Raw genomic sequence first — 14532 nt, 5'->3', positions numbered from 1 at the left:
CCCGGCACTTGCAAGAAACACCTGCGCACAACGGTTGCCAAGGGCCAAGGAGCTGTTTGAGCGTCCATATCCTGTTTGGGAATAGTTTCAAATGAAATCAATGACTCTTCCCTGCATTAGAACATTTTTTTTTTTTTTTTTTTAAGGAGAAAGAGAGAAGGAGAGCAGTGAGGAGTCTTGTTCAGAGAAGCAGTCCGTGTGCAGTCATCACCCTGCTGGCGGCCCTCGGCCCTGCCTGCTGCCTCCCCGGGGCTGCTGCCTGCTGTGTGGGCCCCTTCGGCCTCCTTGCTCCTGGGTTGGCTTCCCTGGCTTTTCTTCATTCACTCAGCAAACATTTGTTGAGAGCCCTTGTGCACCTGCCCTGTGCTAGGCCCGGGCACACAGGCCTGGTTCCTGCCCTCATGGAATTGCAGCCCTTTATTCCCTCCATCTTTTGCTTCCTCCTTTTCCATCTCACTCGCCATATGTTTCTTCCTTCTTTCTCCTTACCCTTCTCTATTTTTACATGGTAAAGGGACACTTGTTAAAAAAAAAAAAAAGGCCTTTCCATGTCCGTGTTTCATTTTCTGGACCCACATGGAGAGAATTGAGAATTGGGAAGGTTCGGCACAGCCCAAGCGCCTACCCTACACCCCCAGTGGCCTTGCCTCTTCCTTGGAGAGGATAAGGGGAGACCCAGGCTAAGTCTATGCACAGAAAGGAGGGGTGGTGGGAGCCATGCACTTCACCCCCGTCTATACTCCTGTCCTGGCTGCGGCAGAGGGTGGGGCTGCCCAGAGAAGTAAATAGGCTCCAGGGAGGGGCGGGTGTATGTGTGTGTAGGGAGGTGGCACAGAGAGGCACTGACTGGGCGTTAGAAACCCCCCAAGCCCAGTTGAGCCACTTGACTCGCATCTGGGTGCAGCTCCCAAGTTTGCTCTTGATAGCGCTTCTGGGCCCCTTGGAATACTTTGTCTAAACTCCATCTGGGCACTTTGGGTCTTGCTTCTGACCTGCTGATCCAAGGATGGGCCCTCCTCACAAACAGTTGTGAGCAATAGGCTTTGCCTCTGCCTGTGACTCATTACTTTTCCTTGGAGAGAAGGCACAGCTGTAATCCTGTCTCTTCTAGGTGAAATGCTGCCAGCTGAGTGGCCCAGGGGCCTGGATCAGAGTGTGGAGGGTTTTTTTTTTTAATTTAATTTTTATTTATTAATTTTTATTTTTTTGGTTGCATTGGTCTTCGTTGCTGCTCACGGACTTTCTCTAGTTGCGTTGAGTGGGGGCTACTCTTTGTTGTGGTGCGTGGGCTTCTCATTGTTGTGGCTTCTCTTGTTGCAGAGCATGGGCTCCAGGCACACAGGCTTCAGTAGTTGTGGCACGCGAGCTCAGTAGTTGTGGCACACGGGCTTAGTTGCTCCGCGGCATGTGGGATCTTCCCGGACCAGGGCTTGAACCCGTGCCCCCTGCATTGTCAGGCGGATTCTTAACCACTGCGCCACCAGGGAAGCCCCTGGAGGGGGATTTTAAGTAGCACTCTTCAAACTCTTGGCAGTGAAAGACCTGTTTGTTTGTTTTTAGTTCCAATCATTTGTGAACTGATTTTTTGGATAAAATACAATAAATATAAAATACTAGAAAAGTGAATGGAAAAAAACAAAGATAATCAAAATACAAGCTCTGTTTTTTAAAAATGAGGTTCGATAGACATCAAATTGCTGTGGAAAATTGTCACGAAAGCGCTCAGTGTTTCTCAGTTTCTGTACTTTTCTCCTTGCAGACCTGCACAAGATGGCGGGCCGGCAGCAGTCTGCAGACCACACTCTCGCCCCCACTGCCCCCCCTCTCCCCAGCCTCCTGCCCACGGGGGTGGCCAGCTCCCGCCCGGGCCTGGATGACAGGAGCGTGGCCAGGCTGAGCGTGGCTCTGGAGTAGGGAACAGGATTCCCAGTCTGAGTTGGATCAGTGTTCTCCCTAAGATTCAGGGTTTCTTAGAAGCAGTTTTAGTAATAAGGAGCTGAATCCACTCAAGTTGGTTTTAGGTACAGAACTCATGGAATCTGCAGAAAGGCCACGGTGGCAGGCCCAGGAAGGGTGGAAGCCAGGGCCGTTCCCAGGACCTCAGCAGCCTAAGTTCATGGACCTTCACTGAGGGCCCCACCATTAACATGGCTCAGCTCCCCGGCCCCCCCTCTGTCTCTGTGCCTCTTGGCATAAATTATCAAGAGAAAGAGATTTTGTGGATTGAGTAGGGCAAATGGTCCACCTCAGTCCCATTAGTGGGGGCCAAAAGATGTGCTCTCATAGCCTGGTCTCCACTCAGTAAGGCTTGTGGAAACCAACTCCCAGAGAGAGAAGTTAATGGTAGGACTGGGACCGAGGGTGGGGCTCTGGTGTGAGCTGCTGCTCGTGGAAGGTCCTGAGTGATGTGCCGGTTCTCAAGCACGAGAGAGGTTTTAATCGTTAAATTGTAGGGAGAAATTCCTGGTCTTGCCCTGTGCAATCAGTTCATCCCCCTGGGTCTCTTAGTGCGCTGAAGTGTTGCTTCCCTGCTCCTGGTCTCACTACTCACTTAGCAAACAGGAATCTCCATGGAAGGCACTGACCTGTGATTTATGTGTCATAAAAGGGCTGGGGTGTCTGATGCCTGTACTTATCTGCTTGAGAAGAAACATTAAATGAGAGCTAATGGACCCTCGGCTTCTAATGTGGCTGCTGCTTACTTAATGCGCGGCGCACAAAGGCTCCATTTCAATCCATCTCCCTGGTCAGGCCAAGCTGATTTCCATCCTGCAGACCTCAGGGAAGCTCAGCCGCAGCCACGAGAAGCCAAACCCAAAGGCCCAGAAGCTGCAGTTTTCTCCTTTCCATATCTTCACCGCTGAAGGTCTCTTGCCAGGAAGATGTTTTATATACAAACCTTCAGAGTTAAAATCCTAATGTGAAGCAAAAATTTAAGCTGATGACACTATTTCAAATGACGGTTTAACAATCCGTAGTTCCAGATGGAAGTTCCAGACAGGAGACCTCCTTGACTGAAAAATTTCTTGTAGAGGCAGGGTTCATTTGAAGCCAGAATGACTACGTATATTCCTTTAAATAGCCAGCTGGGGGTGAGTATCCAGAATTGGTTAGCTCTGGGTCTTTACTAGCAGCAGACCCTAGGTGGCACTACAATGCAACATTAGTGCACCACCATGCCTGTTAGTTTGGAAACAGGGAAGATTTAGTGCTCAGAAAAGTTAGACATGTTAAGGAAAGGAGTACAGAAATCACCACTTAGAAGTTCCTCTAGAAGCCTTGGGACCACAGACCATCCTCTTCTGGAACTAACTGGCTAAATGGCAAGGATGGTGTAGAAAGGGACATGTACCTACTGGTGGTTTGCAGCCTTGATACAAGTGAGAATTACAACCATCTTGTGTGCCTGGAAGATAAGGAGGCCGAGGAAATGAAAAGCCCAAGAAAACAGAATAGGGTGAGAGAAGAGTGGATTTTTCGGGGTTTTTTTTTGGGCCGCGTCGGGTCTTAGTTGTGGCACACGGGGTCTTCCTTGAGGCGCACGGGCTTCTTCATAGTTGTGGCACGCAGGCTCCAGAGGGTGTGGGCTCTGTAGTTTGCGGCACGCGGGTTCTCTCCTTGAGGTGTGCGAGCTCAGTAGTTGTGGCATGTGGGCTTAGTTGCCTTGCAGCATGTGGGATCTTAGTTCCCTGACCAGAGATCGAACCCGCGTCCCCTGCTTTGGAAGGCCGATTCCTTACTACTGGACCACCAGGGAAGTCCCAAGAATGGAATTTTATTTATTTATTTATTTTTCATTTTTCATTTTATTTTATTTATTTATTTTTATACAGCAGGTTCTTATTAGTTATCTATTTTATACATATTAGCGTATATATGTCATTCCCAGAATGGATTTTTAAATTATAATTATTATTTTATTCTGAGAGAGAATTTTGTTTGAAGTACATGAAGCTCCTCTGGATTTATACTCGCTCCCGACCACTGAATTGAATTGTTAGTATAGTTAGTAGTTATAGGATAATGGTTGGAGAGTCTTAGTAAGTAACATCAAAATAAAGGACTCGGGGTGGAGTAGTCACAATTAAAGACCAGTGGTAATCCTTACCAGGGGATGTGGGTGGAGGTGTGAGAGTGCTAATTTCCTCATTTTAGCAGAAAGTTGATTTTTCAAAACGACTCTAACCACTTTATGCAATTTTATAATCTTTTTTTTTTTCTAGTGGGCTCTTTTAAGAATATTACCATTTGTGGCAAAGAACATTTATCTGAAGTTTATTTTCTTCACTTTTTAATCTTTTTTTCATCTGAGTTCAAGTAAAATTAAGTTTAAAAGCTTTATAAAAATTAAAGCTAGTTAATATTTTAATTAGCTCATTTTTCCATCCATCCATTCATCCATCCATTTTTTCTATCCATCCTTGGTTAATCCCTTCACTCTCATAGTTTTAAGTATCACCTATTTGCTCATGATGTTCAAATATTTACCTTCAGCCCTGATGACTTCTGATTTTCAGAACTGTATGTCCAGTAGCCCACTGGACAGCTCCACTTGGATATCCGGTGGGCACTGAAAGCTCCACGTGTTCAAAACCAAACTAATTTCCTTCATCTTCCAAAGGCAAATTTGCCATCCCTTCTATATTTCTGTATTTCCTATCTCAGTTCATGATAGCACCATTAACTTGGTCATCCAAACCAGAAACTTGGAGTTATCCTAGATTGCTTATCTCTCCTTTATCCTTCCCAACTAACCAGTCGATAACATCACTAGCTAAATGTTCAGTTTTCTCTCTCCTCTTCATTCTAGCTACCATTGATCTAGGACATATCCTCACCTGGGACTTTGACAGTAGCTTTTTTTTTTTTTTTTAAATTAATTAATTTATTTTTGGCTGCATTGGGTTTTCGTTGCTGCATGTGGGCTTTCTCCAGTTGTGGTGAGTGGGGGCTACTCTTCGTTGCGCAGGCTTCTCATTGCAGTGGCTTCTCTTGTTGCGGAGCACAGGCTCTAGGTGCACGGGCTTCGGTATTTGTGGCTCGCGGGCTCTAGAGTGCAGGCTCAGTAGTTGTGGCGCACGGGCTTAGTTGCTCTGCGGCATGTGCGATCTTCCTGGACCAGGGCTCGAACCTGTGTCCCCTGCATTGGCAGGCGGATTCTCAACCACTGCGCCACCAGCGAAGCCCGACAGTAGTTTTGTAACTGGTCTCTGGGCTTCCTTGGTTTTCTCCATTTACCTCCCTTGTTTATATTCCTGCCAGAATGATCTTTCTAAATGCAAGTTGATCTTGTTCCTCTCCAGCTAACACCCTTCAGCGTTTCTCCATTTCCCTGGGGATGAATCTCAGGCTACTGAACATATAACCATCCTGTTTCTGGACTAATTCTTTTATCCCCAACCTGCTGTGATATAGGTAACTTCTGGTCCTTCTGCCTGGAATTTGTGTGTGTGTGTGTGTCCTTTATAGCCTGGAAGATGCCTGCTTATTCATTGAAACACAGCTCAAGGGTCATTTCAGGAAGTTTTCCTAGACCTGAGACTAAGTAAGCCCATCTCCTCTGTGCTCCGTGGTCCATTCACATACCACTACTGTAGCACTTAGCATTCAAGAGATGTTTATATATTGGTGTCTCCCATTATCATTTCTGGTTCCTCCATGTTAGGAATTGTGTGTGTGTGCACACGTGCACACACGTGCGAGCTTAATCATAGTGCCTGTTATACACCATGGCACATAGTAGGCACACAAATTCTACTGAAGTGAACTAAACAATCTTGGTACATCTTTCTATCAACTACCAGATACACTCCCTCTCTCCCTTGGGTACAATTGGATAAACACTGCCAAATGCAATAGTGCTGTATTTTTCTGAACTCAGGGCAGACCGCCTTCCTTCTGTGGATACATTCTCTTTCTTCAGATATGTTAATACTATTGATTAAGTTATAGCTTTCTTGTAGAGCAATCACATTCCAGTCATGTCTCTCTAGATGCATCCTGGGTTCCTTAATTGGGTTCTTCATTCCTTCATTTATTAGTTCGCTTATTCTGTTCACGGAAGGCTGTGTGTTTAAGCGGTATATACTAGGTTTTCAGTAACATGGTGCCCTTTGTATTACCTTCATGAAGTAGGGCCATCATTGTGCAGCACAAGGTGTGAGGCCAGGGGATGCTTCATTGGGTGAGGTGTGTATGTAAGGTGGGAGCCGATGGCAGGGGTGGGCGGGAGTCCTATATGCCAAGTCCAACCTCAGGTGAGTCCTTCAGGTTCTTGAGAACCGTCTGGTGTAAGGTTAAGAGCTCTGGTTTTGGAGGGAGGTAGCCCGGTTTCCAATCTCAAGGTAACAGCTTAGTGGGCAAATTCCTTGCTATAAGTCTCTTTAACTGTTAAATGGGGATAATAGTAGGACTAACCTTATAGGGTTGTTTTGATAATTAAAAGAGATAATTTGAAAAGTGCAGTGGAAGATGAGAGGCATGTGACAAATGCTAGTCTACCTCATCATCATTGTCATCATCACTGTCATCATCATCATATTTTAACGAGTGCTCTGAGTCTGGACTCAGCCTGACTGGTCTTCGGGTCCTCCTCACCTCTCTTCCCCTTGGCATGTTTTGGTCAATAGTAATGCGAGCCTGGCAAAGACCCTGTGGACATCCCATCTGCCAGTTTCCTTCTTCTGCTTCCTCTGTTAGGAAATGCTTTGGGTTTTTAGGGACTCTGTTTATACAGGGATTATTTAGCATTTTTATTCTCTGAAGGTGCTGGCATAGCTTCAGTCTGTAATTCTAAGGAAAAGGCGTTTAGCTGTGCCTTTCTTTGTCTGTCGGGAACATTTCTGTAGATAAGCACCCTGCACAGTAAATAAACTGCATTGTTATTACATTGCCTAGCAATTTACCTGTAACAGACGGCTATGCCTGCTATAATGACATGATAGCTAATCCATACCCTGCATGATTTTATCTTCTACTGGAAGAGCTGGCAAGTTTAAAGGGGACACCCTCAAGGATCAGCTGGGGGAAACCAGTTCTGGTTTTTGTGAGTGAGGTTTTGGAAGGGGGTACACCAAGAATCCAGGGTCTGAATTTTGAGCAAGTGCTTAATTTCAGGATCAATTACCTTAAGCTTCCTACAAGTAGCTTCTACCTAAAGCTTCTATTTGATTTAATTAAGGAAGTCTTTCAGTCCTCAAGTCTGTGGTTAATACAGAGGATAATTTTTTTTCTTACTGCATTAGAAGTTTTGGATATATAAATATCCTATCAGCCAACTTGTTTTAAAAGTAAATAACAGTTGCCTTTGGCAATTGGTAAATAATGCTGCTTTCTTTATTATTATTATTTTTATTGAAGTATCGTTGATTTACAATGCTGTGTTATTTACTGGTGTACAGCAAAGTGATTCAGTCATATATATATATATATATATGTCTCCATATATGTACACATACATATATATATTCTTTTTCATATTCTTTTCCATTATGGTTTGTTACAGAATATTTAATATAGTTCCCTGTGCTATACAGTAGGACCTTGTTTATCTATTTTATCTATAATATTAACTGTATGCTTTTTTTTTTTTTTTTTTTTTTTTGCGGTACGCGGGCCTCTCACTGCTGTGGCCTCTCCCGTTGCGGAGCACAGGCTCCGGACGCACAGGCTCAACAGCCATGGCCCACGGGCCCAGCTGCTCCGCGGCATGTGGGATCCTCCCGAACCAGGGCATGAACCCGTGTCCCCCGCATTGGCAGGCGGACTCTCAACCACTGCGCCACCAGGGAAGCCCAACTGTATGCTTTTTGATAGAGCCCTCCAAGTGATGTTGTTAGATTCGAAGACAAGAACTATTTTATAGCACTATTAGCTAGACATTGCTTACTGAAACATCAAAACAATTTATATTGTCACCATAGTTTTCTTTTTATTAAAAATTATTTAATTTATTTATTTTTGTTTATTTTTGGCTTCATTGGATCTTTGTTGCTGTGCACAGGCTTTCTCTAGTGGTGGCAAGTGGGGGCTACTCTTCGTTGCGGTGCGTGGGCTTATTGTGGTGGCTTCTCTTGTTGCGCACGGGCTTCAGTAGTTGTGGCACGTGGGCCCAGTAGTTGTGGCTCTCAGGCTGTTGAGCGCAGGCTCAGTAGTTGTGGTGCACGGGCTTAGTTGCTCCGCGGCATGTGGGAGCTTCCCGGACCAGGGCTCAAACCTGTGTCCCCTGCATTGGCAGGCGGATTCCCAACCACTGTGCCACCAGGGATGTCCACCATAATTTTCAATGTAAATGATAGAGCTGGACTTTTACTTGTACCTTGTTTCTTGTAGCTTGCCATTTGTTTTTCTGACTAGACTGAAAGCTTCTGGAAGGAGGGGGTTGGGTTTGGACTTCTCTGGAGGCTGTGCCCCCTCCTGGAAAAAGCACAAACTTGGAGTGCAACCTGGGTTCCACTCCTGGCAGTAGCCAGTAACAGCCCATGACCCTGGGCAAGTTATTGACCTTTCTGTACTCTTTTTGTTACTGTTGTCCCAAAGGTTTTTAAAAATATTACTCGAGCACTTTTTAGTAATTAATTTTGTAAATGATCTCAGATACCTTTCATGGCGTAAATATTACCTGCAGTGCTCTTATAAGGAACAAAAGTTGTTTCACATTTAAGAAACTGATCACAGTGGTACCAATCACTTTTCCTTCGTTCATCCCTCCCCGACCTTTCCCCTAGGAGAGAAGACTTGTCCTCCTAGTGATGCATTAGGTAGGGTGATTGCTGCCTGGTGGACTATTTATATCTCTCTAATCTGTCTATTTCTTTCCATCTCCAACACCACCAATTGCTAACCTTTATTGAAGACTTACAGTGGGCCGGGTGTTCTGCAGGCATGATCTCATTTAATCCCCACTAAAACCATTGCCATTTTACAGGTGGGGAATTTGAGGCTTAAAGGGGTGAAGCAAATTATCCAAGGTCAAATAGCTCATTAGCGTTAGACTCAGATCCAGTCTCCCACCTAGACTCATGTGGAGGTCCGTGGGAAGACTGATACCTGTTTTCCCCGTATCTTGCTTCCCTCAGGTCAACCCCTTCTCCACATGGAAACAGTGTAAGCTTTTGCAAAAGAAAACCCAAGACCCCTTTCCATCACCGCTCCCCTCCCCCGCCATGCCGTACCATCTGGCTTCTGCCCACCTCCTGTGTCTCCTCCGGTGCCATCCTGCCCTTGCTCTCTGCATTTTGTGACCTTCTTCCAGTTCTGGGTTGTGCCATCTCTCCTCTGTCCTCTGAGTCTTTGTAGATGTGGTTCCCTCTGATGGGAACGACCCCTTCCTCTCTTCGCCTGGGGCCTCAATCATGTTTCCTTATCTTTTCCATCCCGGTTTTCTCCTATGAAAGAAAGAGTGTTTCACACCTCCTACTGATGTAGGATGTTGCTTGTTTGTTGACTATTTATATCTTTCTAGACCCTACTTGTTCTGCAGCTTGAACATCTGTTTGTTCCTGACCTCACACTGGGTTAGGGTCCCCTGGTCTCTGCTCTCAGAGCAGCTGTGCCTTTTCTCAATGGCAGGTATCAGGATTTTTAGTTTCAAAAATTTTATTTGTGTAGTTATTTGGTTAATGTCTATCTATCCTGCCCTGCCTGGACATTTTATAAGGACAAGCCTTGTGTCCCCTTTATCTCATTTTGTATCCTCAGGGTCTAACACAATACTTAGCACGTGGTATTTTCATTTACCATGTTGAATAAAAGCTGGGCTTTAGAAGCTGGGAAATACTAATGATCAATCCTGGGGTTTCTTAGTCCTCTCCTGCTCCTGGAGGGGCAAGAAGTATGTATAAACTGCATGGCCCCTGGGTCTCTTCACAAGTGTGTGTGTGTGTGTGTGTGTGTATATGTGTGTGTGTGTGTGGTCTATGTGTGCATCTCTGAATGTGTGTGTCCCATGTACACATACACAGAGACACACACATGCCTTCCCTCTCTCCATTACAGATGGCTGAACCAGGAAGGTGAAGAATATTTTTCATGGTGTTATTTTTATGATAATCTATTTCGATGGTTAATTTGGTTTAGGACACTGATTTATCACCAGTTTATAGATCTCTCTCTCTTTTTATTGTCCTATTTGAATTATAAGGATGGCGTGTGTGAAATGGAACTTCTTGGCCTATTGTTCTGCTTCTCACGCAACCAGTGTAGTTCAGACAATAAAAAGATCTATAAAATTAATATATACACAGAGTAGAGAGAGGAAAGAGAGGGACAGAGACAGGGGAAATGGGTAATGCTTTGGAATTAGATACACATTTATCTCTCTCCGGTGAAGTTCAGAATCAGAATTTACATGCGGAAGAGGCATAAATGAGGTATGAAGGTGTTGTCCTCTGGTGTGGAAAGAGGTCTAGTAATTCCAGCTTACCTATGTGACACAGAAAACAGATTTTCCTCTTGTTTTTATCAATTTTAAGGGCTTATAACTGCCGGGCTAACTTTAGAAATATGTGCTCCAAAAATATGACGTTAAAGAGAATAAATACCAGATCACTTGCATTATGTAATTACTTAGTCGATTAGGTATGTCTCAGTTGTATCACCAACAGACATCTAAAGTGGATATTTGCTTGTGAATTTTCTCCAGCACCTGGTACACACCTGACACATAGTAGGTATTCAATAAATATTTATAGACTAAAAGTGTAACTGAATGAGTGCTGAGGAGGCGTGGCTGGTTAACTGGTGCTCTGACCTACAATCCTGAGTTCACCAGTCCTTCACCAGAGGAGGGATTGGGCCCCTTCCCCATCACCCCCTCTGACAGCTCTCTCACGTGATGTCCTTTTCTGGACCACTCTTCCACTTCTTTTGGCTCTTGGCGTCTCCCTTAGTTTTGTTCCTCTTCTTGCACTAGCTATTCACCTGTCCCTTTCAAAAACTGAGATGGGAACAATTCTAGTGGAACAGTTGATGCTGATAAGTGCCTTCTGAGTGGAAAACAAACAACAGTCCTCCTACCTTGTGAAGAAGTATTTTGACCAGGTGGCATTTCCCAGATGAGATTTCACTTGAGGTTCTTGAACTATTTATTGCTAGGCTTGAAATGATGGTTATTATTGTTATAAATATTATGATGCTGAAGAAGCCATCTTGCAAAGCACAGACAGCTGCATTGTTTACAAACATAATTAATGAGGTAATTTTTAATATCAACAGCTCAGAACCAGCCTTCCTGAAGACTCTTTACAGCCTAGGCAACAGAGCCATTCGTAACTTCTACAGCACTTCTACGACGGGGCCGCCTCCAAGATTCATTTCCTTTGGCTTGGCCCTGGTTGATTTTATGCATGACAAAAATAGACCCCTACTTGTTGCTGGTGAGGAATGGTTTATGTCTAGCAAGCCCAGCTCCACCAGAAGATAAACACAGGAATACTTTTCTAAGAAGTAGAGGTGCATTTCTTAGTAGCTAACTTCTGTATTTATACAATAGTCATCCAACTGAGGTGACTGTCCTAGGGGACTGGGATGGAAGGGCACATTCCTTTCTAAACATGGAAATGTTTTGTGTGATATAATGTTCCATAAATACCTGCAATATATCAATACTCAGAAAAATGGCTTATACTTCAAATAGGCTTTTCACAGCTTAACCATTGAGGCCTTTTACATGACCTCAGATTTTTAGTCCATTTCATTATATTTGGGTGAAGGATTTGAACGAAAGACTTTTCTCTCCTCTAAACCTGGCCTGACACACAACCTTTCAAACTGGACTCAAAAGCAAATCATTTTTCCGTTTTTTTTTTTTTAAACATCTTTGTTGGAGTATAATTGCTTTACAATGGTGTGTTAGTTTCTGCTTTATAACAAAGTGAATCAGCTATACGTATACATATATCCCCATATCCCATCCCTCTTGCGTCTCCCTCCCACCTTCCCTATCCCACCCATCTAGGTGGTCACAAAGCACTGAGCTGATCTCCCTGTGCTATGTGGCTGCTTCTCACTAGCTATTTTACACTTGGTAGTGTATATATGTCCATGCCACTCTCTCACTTCGTCCCAGCTTACCCTTCCCCCTCCCCATGTCAAGTCCATTCTCTATGTCTGCATCTAGGTTCTACCTGTCCTGCCTCTAGGTTCTTCAGAACCTTTTTTTTTTTTTTTTAGATTCATATATATGTGTTAGCATACGGTATTTGTTTTTCTCTTTCTGACTTCACTCTGTATGACAGACTCTGGGTCCATTCACCTCACTACAAATACTCAATTTTGTTTCTTTTTATGGCTGAGTAATATTCCATTGTATATATGTGCCACATCTTCTTTATCCATTCATCTGTCAATGGACACTTAGGTTGCTTCCCTGTCCTGGCTATTGTAAATAGTGCTGCAATGAACATTGTGATATATGACTCTTTTTGAATTATGGTTTTCTCAGGGTATATAACCAGTAGTGGGATTGTTGGGTCGTATGGTAGTTCTATTTTTAGTTTTTTAAGGAACGTCCATACTGTTCTCCATAGTGGCTGTATCAATTTACATTCCCACCAACTGTGCAAGACGGTTCCCTTTTCTCCACACCCTCTCCAGCATTTATTGTTTGTAGATTTTTTGATGATGGCCATTCTGACTGGTGTGGGGTGATACCTCACTGTGGTTTTTTTTTTTTTTTTTAATTTATTTATTTATTTTTTATTAGTTTCTGCTTTATAACAAAGTGAATCAGTCATACATACACATCTGTTCCCACATCCCTTCCCTATTGCGTCTCCCTCCCTCCCACCCTCCCTATCCCACCCCTCCAGGCGGTCACAAAGCACCGAGCTGATCTCCCTGTGCTCTGCGGCTGCTTCCCACTATCTATCCACCCTACGTTTGGTAGTGTATATATGTCCATGCCTCTCTCTCACTTTGTCACAGCTTACCCTTCACCCTCCCCATATCCTCGAGCTCACTGTGGTTTTAATTTGCATTTCTCTAATGATTAGTGATGTTGAGCATCCTTTCATGTGTTTGTTGGCAGTCTGTATATCTTCTTTGGAGAAATGTCTATTTAGGCCTTCTGCCCATTTTTGGATTGGGTTGTTCATTTTTTTGATGTTGAGATGCATGAGCTGCTTGTATATTTTGGAGATTAATCCTTTGTCAGTTGCTTCATTTGCAAATATTTTCTCCCATTCCGAGGGTTGTCTCTCATCTTGTTTATGGTTTCCTTTGCTGTGCAAAAGCTTTTAAGTTTCCTTAGGTCCCATTTTTTAAATTTCCATTTCTCTAGGAGGTGGGTCCAAAAGGATCTTGCTGTGATTTATGTCATAGAGTGTTCTGCCTATGTTTTCCTCTAAGAGCTTTATAGTGTCTGGCCTTACATTTAAGTCTTTAATCCATTTTGAGTTTATTTTTGTGTATGGTGTTAGGGAGTGTTCTAATTTCACTCTTTTACATGAGGCTGTCCAGTTTTCCCAGCACCACTTATTGAAGAGGCTGTCTTTTCCCCACTGTATATTCTTGCCTCCTTTATGAAAGATAAGGTGACCATATGTGCGTGGGTTTATCTCTGGGCTTTCTATCGTGTTGCATTGATCCATATTTCTGTTTTTGTACCAGTACCATACTGTCTTGATTACTGTGGCTTTGTAGTATAGTCTGAAGTCAGGGAGCCTGATTCCTCCAGCTCCATTTTTCTTTCTCAAGATTGCTTTGGCTATTCAGGGTCTTTTGTGTTTCCATACAAGTTGTGAAATTTTTTGTTCTAGTTCTGTGAAAAATGCCATTGGTTGTTTGATAGTGATTGCACTGAATCTGTAGATTGCTTTGGGTAGTATAGTCATTTTCACAATGTCGATTCTTCTAATCCAAGAACATGGTCTATCTCTCCATCTTTTTGTATCATCTTTAATTTCTTTCATCAGTATCTTATAGTTTTCTGCATACAGGTCTTTTGTCTTCTTAGGTACGTTTATTCCTAGGTATTTTATTATTTTTGTTGTAATGGTAAATGGGAGTGTTTCCTTAATTTCTCTTTCAGATTTTTCATCATTAGTGTACAGGAAGGCAAGAGATTTCTGTGCATTAATTTTGTATCCTGCTACTTTACCAAACTCATTGATTAGCTCTAGTAGTTTTCTGATAGCATCTTTAGGATTCTCTATGTATAATGTCATGTCATCTGCAAACAGTGACATTTTTACTTCCTCTTTTCTGATTTGGATTCCTTTTATTTCTTTTTCTTCTCTGACTGTTGTGGCTAAAACTTCCAAAACTATGTTGAATAATAGTGGTGAGAGTGGGCAAGCTTGTCTTTTTCCTGATCTTGGAGGAAATGGTTTCAGTTTTTCACCAGAATGATGTTGGCTGTAGGCTTGTCATATATGGCGTTTATTATGTTGAGGTAAGTTCCCTCTATGCCTACTTTCTGGAGGGTTTTTTATCATAAATAGGTGTTGCATTTTGTCAAAAGCTTTTTCTGCATCTATTGAGATTATCATATGATTTTTATCCTTCAGTTTGTTAATATGGTGTATCACATTG

This window comes from Hyperoodon ampullatus (assembly GCF_949752795.1).
Source record: "Hyperoodon ampullatus genome assembly, chromosome: 3".
NCBI lineage: Eukaryota > Metazoa > Chordata > Mammalia > Artiodactyla > Ziphiidae > Hyperoodon > Hyperoodon ampullatus.
The sequence above is the reverse complement of the archived record's forward strand: the minus strand, read 5'-3'. Positions refer to the sequence as shown.